The sequence below is a fragment of the Ranitomeya imitator genome, chromosome 9 (genome assembly GCF_032444005.1).
Source record: "Ranitomeya imitator isolate aRanImi1 chromosome 9, aRanImi1.pri, whole genome shotgun sequence".
Lineage (NCBI taxonomy): Eukaryota > Metazoa > Chordata > Amphibia > Anura > Dendrobatidae > Ranitomeya > Ranitomeya imitator.
In genome coordinates this window covers 135894333-135910193 of record NC_091290.1, presented here as the reverse complement: position 1 = coordinate 135910193, position 15861 = coordinate 135894333, and the positions used below count along the sequence as shown (strand labels likewise).

At 42.3% G+C, this 15861-nt stretch overlaps 1 protein-coding gene across 1 annotated transcript in view; it reads left to right on the top strand.

Annotated features, from left to right (window-relative positions):
* MARVELD3 (MARVEL domain containing 3) overlaps nt 1–15861 on the top strand; it is a 146202-nt gene that overhangs the window by 88447 nt on the left and 41894 nt on the right. The gene's annotated exons all lie outside the window — the stretch shown is intronic.

Genomic DNA, 15861 nt, shown 5'->3' with positions numbered 1-15861 from the left:
TTGCCACTGTGGGAATAACCCTTTAATTCACCACCATCACAGCAGCTGTGAGACGTTGTTGTGATCTGTGACAAGAACGTGAGCACAGCAACTTAGGTGCACGGGTAGGTTCCCAGGCCGTACATATATAAATACAAAGAACCCGGCACTCAACTTTTACTCAAACTGGTGGTATTTATTTTGTAGTACGAAAATACGTTTCGGCCAGGTCTGGCCTTCGTCAGTTACGTACTAAGAGTTGTCATAGGGATATGCTGCGTGAGCGTGGTTGATTACAGGGATAACCCTTGAGAAATGTCATAAGAAATATAAGCCTCCGATGAATGACGCGGCTGCAGGCTGTATGTGAGACGGGTCCGGACGCGGTGTCCACCGCTGACATTTCTCAAGGGTTATCCCTGTAATCAACCACGCTCACGCAGCATATCCCTATGACAACTCTTAGTACGTAACTGACGAAGGCCAGACCTGGCCGAAACGTATTTTCGTACTACAAAATAAATACCACCAGTTTGAGTAAAAGTTGAGTGCCGGGTTCTTTGTATTTATATATGTTGTTGTGACCTGGACATGTAAGGCCACGTAGTCTCATGTGGTAGTCACGCTGCCCTCCATCTGTTCCCTGTTTATTGATAAGGTAGAGAAGATGAATTAGTGATCAGCAGAGGATCAGACTACTACATAGTTTGTTGGTCTATAACCTCAGTGGAAAAGGTAGGCATGGATGCGGTATACACAAAACGGAGTAAAAAGAATTTTAAATGCATTAGAGCAACAAGTTGTCTGAGACTTAACCATTTCTACAAGACATTACTAGAAATAACTGAGACAGCCATCCAGGGACAACAGCCAAAATTGGTGTAAACTCATATTCCAGCACCTCCCACCTGCTCTTACGCTATAGATGCTTTGCTCCCAGCCCCATCATATTGCCATCTCTCGTGACTGTTGCAGCCTGAACAATTCTGTCAGGACGGACATCTAACTGACTACAGATTAGCTGTACCAATCGGGTGACAGAACTCAAAAGACCTTACACAATAATATCAAGAAAGATAAAAAGTTACTATGGGTAACTGTTCTTCAATGCTGTGCTCTCAAACACCATCTGTAATGTTTAGTCAGTGTTTTATGGGTTATTTTCCCTATCTCTATGGGATATTCTGTGTATCCAGATTTAATCCCCAAACCGCTGCTGCATTCCCTGCATCAGCTTTTATACAGGCTACGATCGTCTCTCCTGATTGCAAACTGTAGGAATTCAGAGTCCAGGAAAACACAGTCCGAAAAATAAATTCTCAGTCTCCCGACCCGAACCTGAGAGCCTCATAAGCATACATGTGGGCTGTCGACTTTGTGTCAGGAGACACACATCGGGTCCGTCCATAAGCAGACTTCAAAATATGGATTTGTGAATTTGTCTAAAGGTTATCATTCTGTACACTTGTTAAACCAAATCTGGCCACGTTCCTAACAAAGAGTATTATGATTATATTTATTTGAGATCTGCATCTACCTACCAAGTAAACATTAGAACTGGGTGTGGAGTGAGATTAACAAAGGCGACACGGACACTTTAGCCTTAATTCATTAACCCATTATCTACCAATGTCCTATTTTGGGGACGCCTAATCTTTAGCTTCTAGCAACTAAGATTTTATAATTTTTATAATTAGGTCCAATTTTTTGTGTTGTGTTTGTAAAATGAATGTTTTCAAAATAGGAAATCATGTCATTGTCATTTTTAAATGAATATTTGGACACCCTTTTTGGAAAAATCCGTACTTGTAAAAAATTTAATTTGGCAAGTAATAGGTTAATATTTATTTGTTTGTTAATTGTTTGTTCAGTTGTACAGACGTAAAACTGCTGCAATTGTCACATGTGGTCGTGCAAAAATTATAACTTTTGTATGCAATTTTTTTTTTTAAAGAATAGGGCAGAGCTTAGAAGTGTAAAGGATTGGGCATGTTTGTTTCAACAGGTCCTATCTTTTTGTTTCAATCAGTGCTTACTTTGCAATTTGGTCCCATTCACAAATATAGAGCTGATCTTCAATCAACCCATAGATAGGTGTGGTGGTGTTTTTCCAATACAATCTTATAGACAACCCCTTTTAAGAACTGTATATTCCTTTAGCATGAGGGTAGCCGGAATTGGAGATATCAAGCTTAAACATTCCCCGTCTAGCACCTGACAGACGCCGGAGATAGCAGATCGTGACGGCACTGCTAACGTGCTGCGTCCAGAATGTACATATGGAACACGTTGGGATGTTTTTCCGATTTTCTGCAGCTGTTCCTCGCTTCGAGCCTCACAATAACGGTGCGGGACTCTGGTGTGATCAATGTACACGCATTGGGAGAGGACAAAGTGTACAGTCTCCTGCTGGAAGAAAAATAATCCAGCGCCCAATAATCACATGGAAGTTGCAACATTCTCATGACTAGGCAGAATTTTCAGAATTCATTAATGATGAAAAAAAGTTGAATTTTTTTTTTTTTTTTAAAGCAACAACCCAGATAAGGTTTCCAAAGCAATGAACAAATGTGTAAAATTTCCTAATTCCATTCACTGACAGTAAGCAGAACTATAAAACAAAGTCATTGTTTCAGCCTCTTATTTCTTGCGGATAAACAGTATTTAGGATAAAAGAAGTAAGAAAAGTAGGCATTAGTCCTACCGGTAATTGGTTTTCCAAGAGTCCATCATGAAAGCACAATCAGGAGGTTGTCCTTCATATCATTGATAAGGACAGGACCACACAAGAGGTTAAAAGGCTCTCCCTCCATCACCCCTCAGTTATTTATTTTTATTTTTTTTTTAAGTACCACACCAGGATGGATGCAACTCTATTTTATTTGGAATCTTTCAACATATGTTACCTTCATATCAGATTGAAAATTTAAGGGAGTGAATGTAATTAGTGCTGTCATGATGGACTCTTAGAAAACCTATTACCGGTAGGACTAATGCCTACTTTCCAGAACATCCCTCCTGACAGCACCATCAGGAGAATATATTCAGGACAGGACTAATGCTTGGAGGACCTTTCTTCCGAAGCCCATTTTTTGGTCCGATAACCTATAAAGTGGACGTTTTAAGATTTGTCCATGTTGCAGCACTGCAGATGTGGTCCGAGTCCCCTGCTTGCTCTGCACAAGATGTGGCCACTGTTCTAGTAGAATGGGCTCTGAGGTTGATTGGAGGAGACACTGCTTCTGATGAGTAGTTCAGGCTGATTATTGACGTAACCTATCTCACTAGCATTGCCTTTGATGTGTTCCCCCTGAAAACTGTATGAACAGATTGGGATCTATTCGCCAGTCCTTTGTAGATTCCAAATACTGTAGGACTACTCTATTGACATGTAGGAATTGAAATTTCTGCTCGACTATTTTTATGGTCCTAGCATGACTACCTCCTGACTCATGTGGAAGGTTGTTACTACTTTCGGTTGGAACACTGGATCTAGCTGGAGGATAATGCAGTCATCCAAGATCCTTAGGTATGGACTTTTAATGGAAAACGCCTGTATTTCCCCAATCCGCCTGGCTGTTATGGCGACCAGGAATACAGTCTGAACTCTCGAGTGGCTCATATGGTGGTTTGCATAGGCTTTAACAGTGGGTCTTATTCTGCTTGTGACTTTAATGAATCTCTCAATCCATGGATATCCTACTAGTAGATAGTCCATGAAAGCACTCAGAGCCGAAATTTGTACTTTCAAAGTGCCGGTTCCCAGGCTTTATTAAATCCTGCTTGGAGAAATTCTAAAATTTTGGGGATATTCGGACTAGAGATTTCTACTGTCGCCTCAGGATGCTGTGCACCCCTTTTTTCCCCCCATATTTTTGTGTATACTGCTGATGTTAAAGGCTTCCTACTTTTTATATAGTTGTTATGACGCAGTCAGAAAGGTCTTTGGATCTCAAGATCTGTCACTCAGGATCCAGGCAGACAATTGTAGGAGCTTCACATTGGGATGGTGTATTGGCCCTTGAAACAGTAGATCATGCCTCTCTGGAACGATGATGGGATCACCTATGGACATCCTTCTCAGCAAAGAGAACCAGTTTCTCCTGGGCCGAAATGGTTATATCATGTGATTACCTTGGCTTGATCCTCCTGTATTTTCCTTAGCACTTCTGGAATTAGAGGCAAGGGAGGGAATTGATATACCAGGTCCATATCCCATTTCTGAGATAAGGCATCTATCCCTTTTGGCCTTCCTTTCCGATTGAGGAATTTTTTTTGCTGTTTTGGCATTCCTCCTTGTGGCGAACAGGTCCACCAAGAAAGTACCCCAACGGAGGATAATGTGATGAAATTCTTCCCAGTTCAGCTCCCATTCCGTCTGTTTAACTCTTTTCCAGCTAGCTAAGAAAGTCTGCCACTAAATTTTTAGACGCCTTCACAAGTATCGCTGTCATTGATAGCCCCATCTTCTCTGCCCATAGCAAAATCTTCCGAGCTACAGCCTGCAAATGGTGGTGTCTTGGTCCTCCTTGATGTCTGAGGAAGGCTACTATCATGATATTGTCCAAAAGGATTCGGATGTGTTGGTTCCTTAGATTTAATTAACATCTTTTTAGAGTTTCCCAGATTACCTGAAGTTCCCTAAGGTTGGATGACCTGGGAGGATGTGATTTTTGCCAGGTACCTTGCATGTACTGATCTTCTACATGGGCTAGAACTCAGTTATTTTTGTCTCTTTTCTGTCAGGAAGGACATCTGCATCCAAGCGTATTCCTATGAAATCTTGTCTTCCTGGCACAAGATCTGATTTTTTTCCAGTTTATGATCCATCCTAAATTCTTTAAAACTAAGACGGTTGATGTTAAACTGGCTTCTAGGTGCTGGGGAGACTCTGCAATCAACAGGAAATCGTTCAGATACTGGACAATCAATATTCCTTGTTCTCTCAGGAAAGCCTTAATTTCTGCCACCAGTTTGGTGAAGATGCGTGGCACTGAGGAAAAAACAAATACCAAAATTCCACTGACTGTGATGATGAATGGGCACATGAGAATACGCTTCTTTGAGATCTGGCGTACACATTACCATGTTTTCCTTGATCAATGGAATCGTTGATCTTATCGATTTCATTTTGAACTTCCTGTAGGATACCCATCTGATTAGAGACTTCAGATTTATTATTGTGCGATAGTCACCACCGGGTTTCGTTATTGAAAATAGGCTTGAATAGTATCCCAGAAACCATTCAGATTCTGGGACTGGTACTACCACCCCTGAATCCACAAATCTCTTTACGTCCATCAGTAGACTTCTTGAGACCTGGGGTGACAGAATAGTTGCTAGGTGGAATCTTCCGAGGGATCTACACAAACTGTATTTTTGTATCCTACCGCTATTGTTTGAAGCATCTGTGGGTTCTTGGATACTTCTGTCCAGGCTCTGAGAAAGTATTGGAGTCTCGCCCCCTCACTTTCTTGGCGTCACGGTCTACCTGAGCCATTTTCCAAACTGGGAAAGGTATTCCTTTAGCCTCCTTTCGGGTAGCTCCATCTACCCATCTTCCTTTTAACAGTATATCCTGTTTTTTTATGTGAACAAGGCCTCCAAAAGGATGGTACTCTCTTAGGCTTTTCTTCTGGAAAACCCTTGCTTCTTATCTGAGCCTCTTTCTAGAATATCGTCAAGAAGAGGATCAAACACTCGAAGGCCATTAAAGGGAATGGAGCACAATTTGCTTTTGGAGTAACTATCCCCCGACCAAGTTTGTAGCTAGATTGCTCGCCTAGCAGCATTGTAGAGTGACCATTCCTTTCTAACTGACTCAGCTGAGGAGTCGGTCATAAATCCTGTTGCCATCTTGAGTAAAGGAACAGACTCAATGATCTCATCTCTGGATGTCTTTTTCCTTAGATGAGCCTCTCACTCCTCTAACCATATATTCATGGATCTTGCCACCGATGTAGCCACTATATTAGTCTTAATTATAGCTGCAGAGGCCTCCTGTGCTTTTTTGATAAGACCATCTGACTTTCTGTCCATAGGATCCTTTAAAACATGATGAGTCTTCAAAGGGGATAGCTGCTTTCTTTACTACCCTAGCTATAGGGATATCGATTTTAGGAATATCCTCCCATAATTTTAATTTCCTCAGGTCCAAAGGACAGATGTGATTTGAAACTTCTTGGGATAAGTCTCTTTTCCACGTCTTCCTACTCCTCCAAAATCATAGCTTATATCTATTTATTAATAGGAAATACTCTTCATACGGCTCCTCAAACCTCTGAACACGTCATCCTGTATCTTCCTCCTCTACACTGGATTCGATCTGCCTGGGAGCCATTCGGGAGGATTGTGGGGGCATCTAACTCTGTAACTGAATTCTGAACCTCCTCTCTTATTATGGTCATCATGTCGGTCAAAGGAGGGATGTTCCTCAGATGGCGTCCTAGACCCTTTAGAGATTTCTTTATCATATAAGGAACAAAGGATTGTATAATGTAATACACTACAGATGGTGGATGTATCAGTGTGTGAGAAAAAAAAAACACCCAGATAACTCACTTGTACCGGTGGTTCAGCAGGGGTATCAGAATGGCCAGTGGTTTGTCCTTCCATTGCAGGCAGTCTATATGCACTAGTAATCTCAATTCCCCTCTGGAAATACTTTAAATAGTATTATCTCACTTGTCTTCCCATCTGACTCGTCAAAAAGTGGTTCCCCTTTAATTAAGATTTGGTGCCCTTTTTTTTTCAAATCCTGGAAGTGCATTCCACGCTGGAACGTACGCTGGGTACTAGAGGCCGGCGTGTCATCCCTCTGTAATCGAAAGTGCCTCTGCAGCGTTCAGTCTGCGGCGCGCTCATGAGCTGAGCACAGGGATGGGGCAGTGTGAGCGGAGCCCAACATGAGGGGGAAGCGGTTCACCCCAGGAGCCACTGTTCGACTGGACAGGATGAGGGACCTCTCGATCAGCGGGGTTTTGACTTCCAGCAGGAAGGGGAGAGATGCAAGGACCCCATCCTGATCCCTTTGCACCCGGCATAGGGAGTTCTCACTCAACTGGAAGAAGCGAGTACACCTCGCTGCGTCTGTCCCTGATAGGGACAGGAAACACACTGAAGGTAGGTAAAGGGAGGAGCTTTTTAACCTCATGTGTTCCTGTCCCTATCAAGGATATGAAGGACAACCTCCTGAAGGTGTAGTCAGGAGGGACGTCTTGTAAATAAACAGTGTACTGACTGCCACACTCTACAATAGGTCTCCTCCTCAAAGTGTCACCATTGATGTGAAATCCCTATATTCTGACGTCCCACATAAAAATAGACATGTTTCTGGAAGCCAACGAGACCCCTTTTGAGTATGCATTAAAACACACCAGATTTATCCACAAGCACAACTTTTCCGCTTTCAGGGACTAACTGTACCTACAACTATGGGCACCAAAATGGCACCTTAGTATTCCAACATTTTCATGGCTAAAATGGAAAAATTACTTTTTAGCATCCTGCTCCATTGAAAACCCTTGATTCATTTCCGTTACAAAGATGACATTTTAATAATCTTGTCTCAGTGTGAACAAGCACTTAGAAAATTCTACGCATTTCATCACACAATAACCTTGACGTTGGACCATTCAAATACAGAAATCAACTTTCTGGACACCATCATAAAAAAATTTTGTAAAATGGTTAAATCCAGACATCGGTGTATTGGAAACCAATTGATTGTTCCATATACCTCAGATGGGACAGCTTCCATACAAAAAAACATCGAAAAGTACATTGTCTACATCCAGACCCTCATATATTCATATCTCTACCAACCCAACACACAGGGATGAACCTTAAAAAGGCATATTTAGACCAAGACTCCCATCCCACCTCCACTGATGATCAAATGATTACAGCCACAAGGATCTCTAGAAGTCAACTACTTCAATATGGAGAAAAAAAAAAGATGAAAATAAGCATGCACCAAGCCAGATATGTCACTCCAAGCAAGGATCACCAAGCTACGACTTGCCTACTTTGGACACATCATACAAAGAAAGCCGTCACTGGAGAAGAACATAATTGTCGGAAGAATGGAAGGAAAAAGGCGAAGAGGAAGACCAGCAACCCAATGGCTTGATAATATCAAGATAACAGCGGAGAAGACCCTAGTGAACCTATCTAGGCTTACACAAGACCAATTTTCTTACAGAGTGTTCATCCATCAAGTCACCATCACTCGAGATCAAGCCGAAGGCCGTTAAATAATAATAGTCTACATCTGATGGTGACCTACAGCTTGAAGTGCTGAGAAAACTGCTAAAAAAAAAAAAAGTTCACAAAGATGACCGCCTAAAAATAATATTTAAGACGATCTCCAAAATTAAGAAACACCATGATCAGAAGCTCGATACCTTCTGGGACACCAAAGAGGAACTTATCATTGCCATGCGAAGAGCTTTAAAACTTGCACTCCCATAATGATCACAGACCGGATACAGATCCCACCGCACTGCAGAACTATAAGATTCCCGGGACCTTCACATGTTCCTTTTCCAATGTGGTGTACTTAATTCTGTGCATTATATGTCCTACTGGGGGTCTCTATGTTGGAGAAACGGGACAGAAACTGAGGAGCAAGAATGAGGCATTTGAAAAGGCAACTTCACTTAGTTTATTTTGAAAACGGTTTCATAACTAAAAGAGTATTAAAAAGGAAGCAACACTACTAGAGAGCCATTCAGGGTCCACAGTGTCTGGACAGTCCCAGGATCGTCTGTAGCCACCACCAATCCTGTGTTACAAGAGTCAGTTACTAAATCCAAATGACCCTAAAAGATAGGGAGAACAAAAAGGGGAACAGGCGCCACGCACGATCTAAGTGAGGTAAAAGCTGTTTCTAGATTGCACGTTAGAATAGTTGCACTCACCAGAAACAGGCGAAATGAGGCATAAACAGGATCCCACAGGAATCCCGAGGAGCCGGACTGCAGCTTAACCAGCTGGGCTCATGGAAGGCTTCAGACAACCGTGGTGAAGGCAATCAATAGACAGAACAACACCCAGATAGTTGTTGCCGCTTCCGTCACAAGATTCTCCTGGATGTCAAATATAATCATTTATTTAGGAGTTACAGGATAAAAAAATGTTCATGTTTAATACATGTCTAGATAAGCTGTGTTGGACAAAGCCAATTTTAGTTATGGCGATGACCATTCTTCTAGTTTGGGGTCATACGGCCGACATATTGCAGGCCACATGAGCAGATGACTACATAAATTACAAAAGTGCTTTCGCAGGTTAAATGTTGTTTTATCATGAATTCTTCACCTGTGCTATTGGATATTATCGATTTTGCTCCATGTTGAACGATAGCACCGATGCAACAGTTCCCTGATCCGCACTTATATGCTCCTATATTTTGTTGGTTTGTCCCATAAGGTAAAAACCCTCTTTGTTTCTGAGAATCTTACTGGGCGCTATTACATTTTTAATTGTCCAGCTCCTCCTAAAAATTATACCAGGATGATTAGATACAATTTTTTTTTTATTTATTTTTTTTTAAATAATCTTTTAGTAGCAAATGCCAGTGTTTATGTAAAACACTCCTTATACAGTAGGGCAAAAAAGTATTTAGTCAGTCAGCAATAGTGCAAGTTCCACCACTTAAAAAGATGAGAGGCGTCTGTAATTTACATCATAGGTAGACCTCAACTATGGGAGACAAACTGAGAAAAAAAAATCCAGAAAATCACATTGTCTGTTTTTTTATCATTTTTTTTGCATATTATGGTGGAAAATAAATATTTGGTCAGAAACAAACAATCAAGATTTCTGGCTCTCACAGACCTGTAACTTCTTCTTTAAGAGTCTCCTCTTTCCTCCACTCATTACCTGTAGTAATGGCACCTGTTTAAACTTGTTATCAGTATAAAAAGACACCTGTGCACACCCTCAAACAGTCTGACTCCAAACTCCACTATGGTGAAGACCAAAGAGCTGTCAAAGGACACCAGAAACAAAATTGTAGCCCTGCACCAGGCTGGGAAGACTGAATCTGCAATAGCCAACCAGCTTGGAGTGAAGAAATCAACAGTGGGAGCAATAATTAGAAAATGGAAGACATACAAGACCACTGATAATCTCCCTCTATCTGGGGCTCCACGCAAAATCCCACCCCGTGGGGTCAGAATGATCACAAGAACGGTGAGCAAAAATCCCAGAACCACGCGGGGGGACCTAGTGAATGAACTGCAGAGAGCTGGGACCAATGTAACAAGGCCTACCATAAGTAACACACTACGCCACCATGAACTCAGATCCTGCAGTGCCACACGTGTCCCACTGCTTAAGCCAGTACATGTCCGGGCCCGTCTGAAGTTTGCTAGAGAGCATTTGGATGATCCAGAGGAGTTTTGGGAGAATGTCCTATGGTCTGATGAAACCAAACTGGAACTGTTTGGTAGAAACACAACTTGTCGTGTTTGGAGGAAAAAGAATACTGAGTTGCATCCATCAAACACCATACCTACTGTAAAGCATGGTGGTGGAAACATCATGCTTTGGGGCTGTTTCTCTGCAAAGGGGCCAGGACGACTGATCCGGGTACATGAAAGAATGAATGGGGCCATGTATCGTGAGATTTTGAGTGCAAACCTCCTTCCATCAGCAAGGGCATTGAAGATGAAACGTGGCTGGGTCTTTCAACATGACAATGATCCAAAGCACACCGCCAGGGCAACGAAGGAGTGGCTTCGTAAGAAGCATTTCAAGGTCCTGGAGTGGCCTAGCCAGTCTCCAGATCTCAACCCTATAGAAAACCTTTGGAGGGAGTTGAAAGTCCGTGTTGCCAAGTGAAAAGCCAAAAACATCACTAGAGATCTGCATGGAGGAATGGGCCAACATACAAACAACAGTGTGTGGCAACCTTGTGAAGACTTACAGAAAACGTTTGACCTCTGTCATTGCCAACAAAGGATATATTACAAAGTATTGAGATGAAATTTTGTTTCTGACCAAATACTTATTTTCCACCATAATATGCAAATAAAATGTTAAAAAAACAGACAGTGATTTTCTGGATTTTTTTTTCTCAGTTTGTCTCCCATAGTTGAGGTCTACCTATGATGTAAATTACAGACGCCTCTCATCTTTTTAAGTGGTGGAACTTGCACTATTGCTGACTGACTAAATACTTTTTTGCCCCACTGTATATTTATTTCCTTTGTTATAATCTGTAATAAAATTCAATTTAAAACGACACTGGTTATTTTCAGGGTTTTTTTTTTTTTTTTTTTTAAATTCTCTCTGTAATTGAACACCTCTCCTTAGATTTTTGTTCGATATTCTGTAGACATTTCCAAAAGCGTTTTATTTAAATTTTTATCAAAAGCCAAATTAATTTTTGTAGGTATTTTTTCTCCAAAAATATTTTTTTTTTTAAATTTTAGATTGTGCAATATAAATCAGAAGATTTCCTACAATTTTTTCGTATGCGTCGGAATTGGCTATGTGGAATGTTCCTCTTCCACTTAGTGTAGTGAGCACTTCTAAAATCTAAGTAGCCATTACGATCTACTTTATAAAAAAAAATGTTTTAGTAACAATCCTATTGTCTTCATGAAGCATATCTAAATCTAAATACGTGATTTTATCTTTATTCACAGTTCCCACAAAAGAGATACCCCAATCATTACAACTGAGGCTGTCAGTCAATTTCCATGCTTTTTCTGGGGTGCAGCGCCAAAATATAATTAAATAGTCTATGTACCTTTTATATAACAAGAAGAAGTTTTCATTAACCCCTTCCCGACCTTTGACGCCACGTAGGCGTCATGAAAGTCGGTGCCAATCCGACCTGTGACGCCTATGTGGCGTCATGGAAAGATCGCGTCCCTGCAGATCGGGTGAAAGGGTTAACTCCCATTTCACCCGATCTGCAGGTACAGGGGGAGTGGTAGTTTAGCCCAGGGGGGGTGGCTTCACCCCCCCCCCCCCCCCGTGGCTACGATCCCTCTGATTGGCTGTTGAAAGTGAAACTGCCAATCAGACCGATTTGTAATATTTCACCTATTATAACTGGTGAAATATTACAATCCAGCCATGGCCGATGCTGCAATATCATCGGCCATGGCTGGAAACACTAATGTGCCCCCACCCCACCCCACCGATCGCCCCCCCCAGCCCTCCGATCTGTCCGGTACACTGCTCCGGCTCCCCTCCGTCCTGTGCTCCGCTCCCCCCGTGCTCTTGTCCGCTCCCCCCGTTCTCCAATCACCCCCCCTGCACTCCGATCCACCCCCCCGTGCTCCGTTACACCCCCCCGTGCTCCGTTCCCCCCCCCCCGTGCTCCGTTCCACCCCCCCGTGCTCCCCCCCACCCCATCATACTTACCGATCCTGCCGGGGTCCGTCCGTCTTCTCCCCGGGCGCCGCCATCTTCCAAAATGGCGGGCGCATGCGCAGTGCGCCCGCCCGCCGAATCTGCCGTCCGGCAGATTCGTTCCAAAGTGCATTTTGATCACTGAGATATAATCTATCTCAGTGATCAAAATAAAAAAAATAATAAATGACCCCCCCCCCTTTGTCACCCCCATAGGTAGGGACAATAAAAAATAAAGAATTTTTTTTTTCCCACTAATGTTAGAATAGGGATAGGGGTAGGATTAGGGTTAGGGGAAGGGTTAGGGGTAGGGCTAAGGTTAGGGGTGGGGCTAGGGTTAGGGTTTCGGTATGTGCACACGTATTCTGGTCCTCTGCGGATTTTTCCGCTGCGGATTTGATAAATCCGCAGTGCTAAACCGCTGCGGATTTACCGCGTTTTTTCTGCGCATTTCACTCCAGTTTTACAACTGCGATTTTCTATTTGAGCAGTTGTAAAACCGCTGCGGAATCCGCACAAAGAAGTGACATGCTGCGGAATGTAAACCCCTGCGTTTCCGTGCAGTTTTTCCGCAGCATGTGTACAGCGATTTTTGTTTCCCATAGGTTTACATTGAACTGTAAACTCATGGGAAACTGCTGCGGATCCTTTAGAATTAGGCTATGTGCACACGGTGCGGATTTGGCTGCGGATCCGCAGCAGTGTTCCATCAGGTTTACAGTACCATGTAAACATATGGAAACCAAATCCGCTGTGCCCATGGTGCGGAAAATACCGCGCGGAACCGCTGCGTTGTATTTTCCGCAGCATGTCAATTCTTTGTGCGGATTCCGCAGCGTTTTACACCTGTTCCTCAATAGGAATCCGCAGGTGAAATCCGCACAAAAAACATTGGAAATCCGCGGAAAATCCGCAGGTAAAACGCAGTGCCTTTTACCCGCGGATTTTTCAAAAATGATGCTGAAAAATCTCACACGAATCCGCAACGTGGGCACATAGCCTTAGGGTTAGGGTTGGAATTAGGGTTGTGGTTAGGGGTGTGATTAGGGTTATGGCTACAGTTGGGATTAGAGTTAGGGGTGTGTTGGGGTTAGTGTTGGAGGTAGAATTGAGGGGTTACCACTGTTTAGGCACATCAGGGGTCTCCAAACGCAACATGGCGCCACCATTGATTCCAGCCAATCTCGTATTCAAAAAGTCAAATGGTGCTCCCTCACTTCCGAGCCCCGACGTGTGCCCAAACAGTGGTTTACCCCCACATATGGGGTACTAGCATACTCAGGATAAACTGCGCAACAATTACTGGGGTCCAATTTCTCCTGTTACCCTTGTGAAAATAAAAAAATGCTTGCTAAAACATAATTTTTGAGGAAAGAAAAATGATTTTTTATTTTCACGGCTCTGCGTTGTAAACGTCTGTGAAGCACTTGGGGGTTCAAAGTGCTCACCACATATCTAGATAAGTTCCTTGGGGGGTCTAGTTTCTAAAATGGGGTCACTTGTGGGGGGTTTCTACTGTTTAGGCACACCAGGGGCTCTGCAAACGCAACGTGACGCCCGCAGACCATTCCATCAAAGTCTGCATTTCAAAAGTCACTACTTCCCTTCTGAGCCCCGACGTGTGCCCAAACAGTGGTTTACCCCCACATATGGGGTATCAGCGTACTCAGGAGAAACTGGACAACAACATTTGGGGTCCAATTTCTCCTATTACCCTTGGCAAAATAGGAAATTCCAGGCTAAAAAATCATTTTTGAGGAAAGAAAAATTATTTTTTATTTTCATGGCTCTGCGTTATAAACTTCTGTGAAGCACCTGGGGGTTTAAAGTGCTCAATATGCATCTAGATAAGTTCCTTGGGGGGGTCTAGTTTCCAAAATGGGGTCACTTGTGGGGGAGCTCCAATGTTTAGGCACACAGGGGCTCTCCAAACGCGACATGGTGTCCGCTAACAATTGGAGCTAATTTTCCATTCAAAAAGTCAAATGGTGTGCCTTCCCTTCCGAGCCCTGCCGAGTGCCCAAACAGTGGTTTACCTCCACATATGAGGTATCGGCGTACTCGGGAGAAATTGCCCAACAAATTTTATGATCCATTTTATCCTATTGCCCATGTGAAAATGAAAAAATTGAGGCGAAAATAATTTTTTTGTGAAAAAAAAGTACTTTTTCATTTTTACAGATCAATTTGTGAAGCACCTGAGGGTTTAAAGTGCTCACTAGGCATCTAAATAAGTTCCTTGGGGGGGTCTAGTTTCCAAAATGGGGTCACTTGTGGGGGAGCGCCAATGTTTAGGCACACGGGGGCTCTCCAAACGTGACATGGTGTCCGCTAAAGAGTGGAGCCAATTTTTGATTCAAAAAGTCAAATGGCGCTCCTTCCCTTCCAAGCCCTGCCGTGCGCCCAAACAGTGGTTTACCCCCACATATGAGTTATCAGCGTACTCAGGACAAATTGGACAACAACTTTCGTGGTTCAGTTTCTCCTTTTACCATTGGGAAAATAAAAAAATTGTTGCTGAAAAATCATTTTTGTGACTAAAAAGTTAAATGTTCATTTTTTCCTTCCATGTTGCTTCTGCTGCTGTGAAGCACCTGAAGGGTTAATAAACTTCTTGAATGTGATTTTGTGCACCTTGAGGGGTGCAGTTTTTAGAATGGTGTAACTTTTGGGTATTTTCAGCCATATAGACCCCTCAAACTGACTTCAAATGTGAGGTGGTCCCTAAAATAAATGGTTTTGTAAATTTCGTTGTAAAAATGAGAAATCGCTGGTCAAATTTTAACAATTATAACTTCCTAGCAAAAAAAAAATTTTGTTTCCAAAATTGTGCTGATGTAAAGTAAACATGTGGGAAATGTTATTTATTAACTATTTTGTGTCACATAACTCTCTGGTTTAACAGAATAAAAATTCAAAATGTGAAAATTGCGAAATATTCAAAATTTTCGCCAAATTTCCGTTTTTATCACAAATAAACGCAGAATTTATTGACCTAAATTTACCACTAACATGAAGCCCAATATGTCACGAAAAAACAATATCAGAACCGCTAGGATCCGTTGAAGCGTTCCTGAGTTATTACCTCATAAAGGGACACTGGTCAGAATTGCAAAAAACGGCAAGGTCTTTAAGGTCAAAATAGGCTGGGTCATGAAGGGGTTAAAAAAAAATAGGATCTGATAAAGCTGATGAGGACTTGAATCGACCCATGAACAAATTAGCTTAACTTGGTGCGATCCGAGCACCCATCGCAACACCAAGCTTCTGGAGGTACAATGAATCCAGAAAAGAAAAAAAAATGTTTAAGGATAAAATCAAAGACCTTTCAAAAGAAAATCCATTTGTGCTACCAAATTACCCTTTTGCCGCAAATAATATTCAACGGATTGTAAACGTAAACCTAGAGTATGGTCAATTTTAGAATAGAGACCAACATCCAGGGTAATGAAAAGGTTTCCCTCTTGCCAAGTAATATCTTTGCAAAGTTGAATAAGATGGCCAGAATCT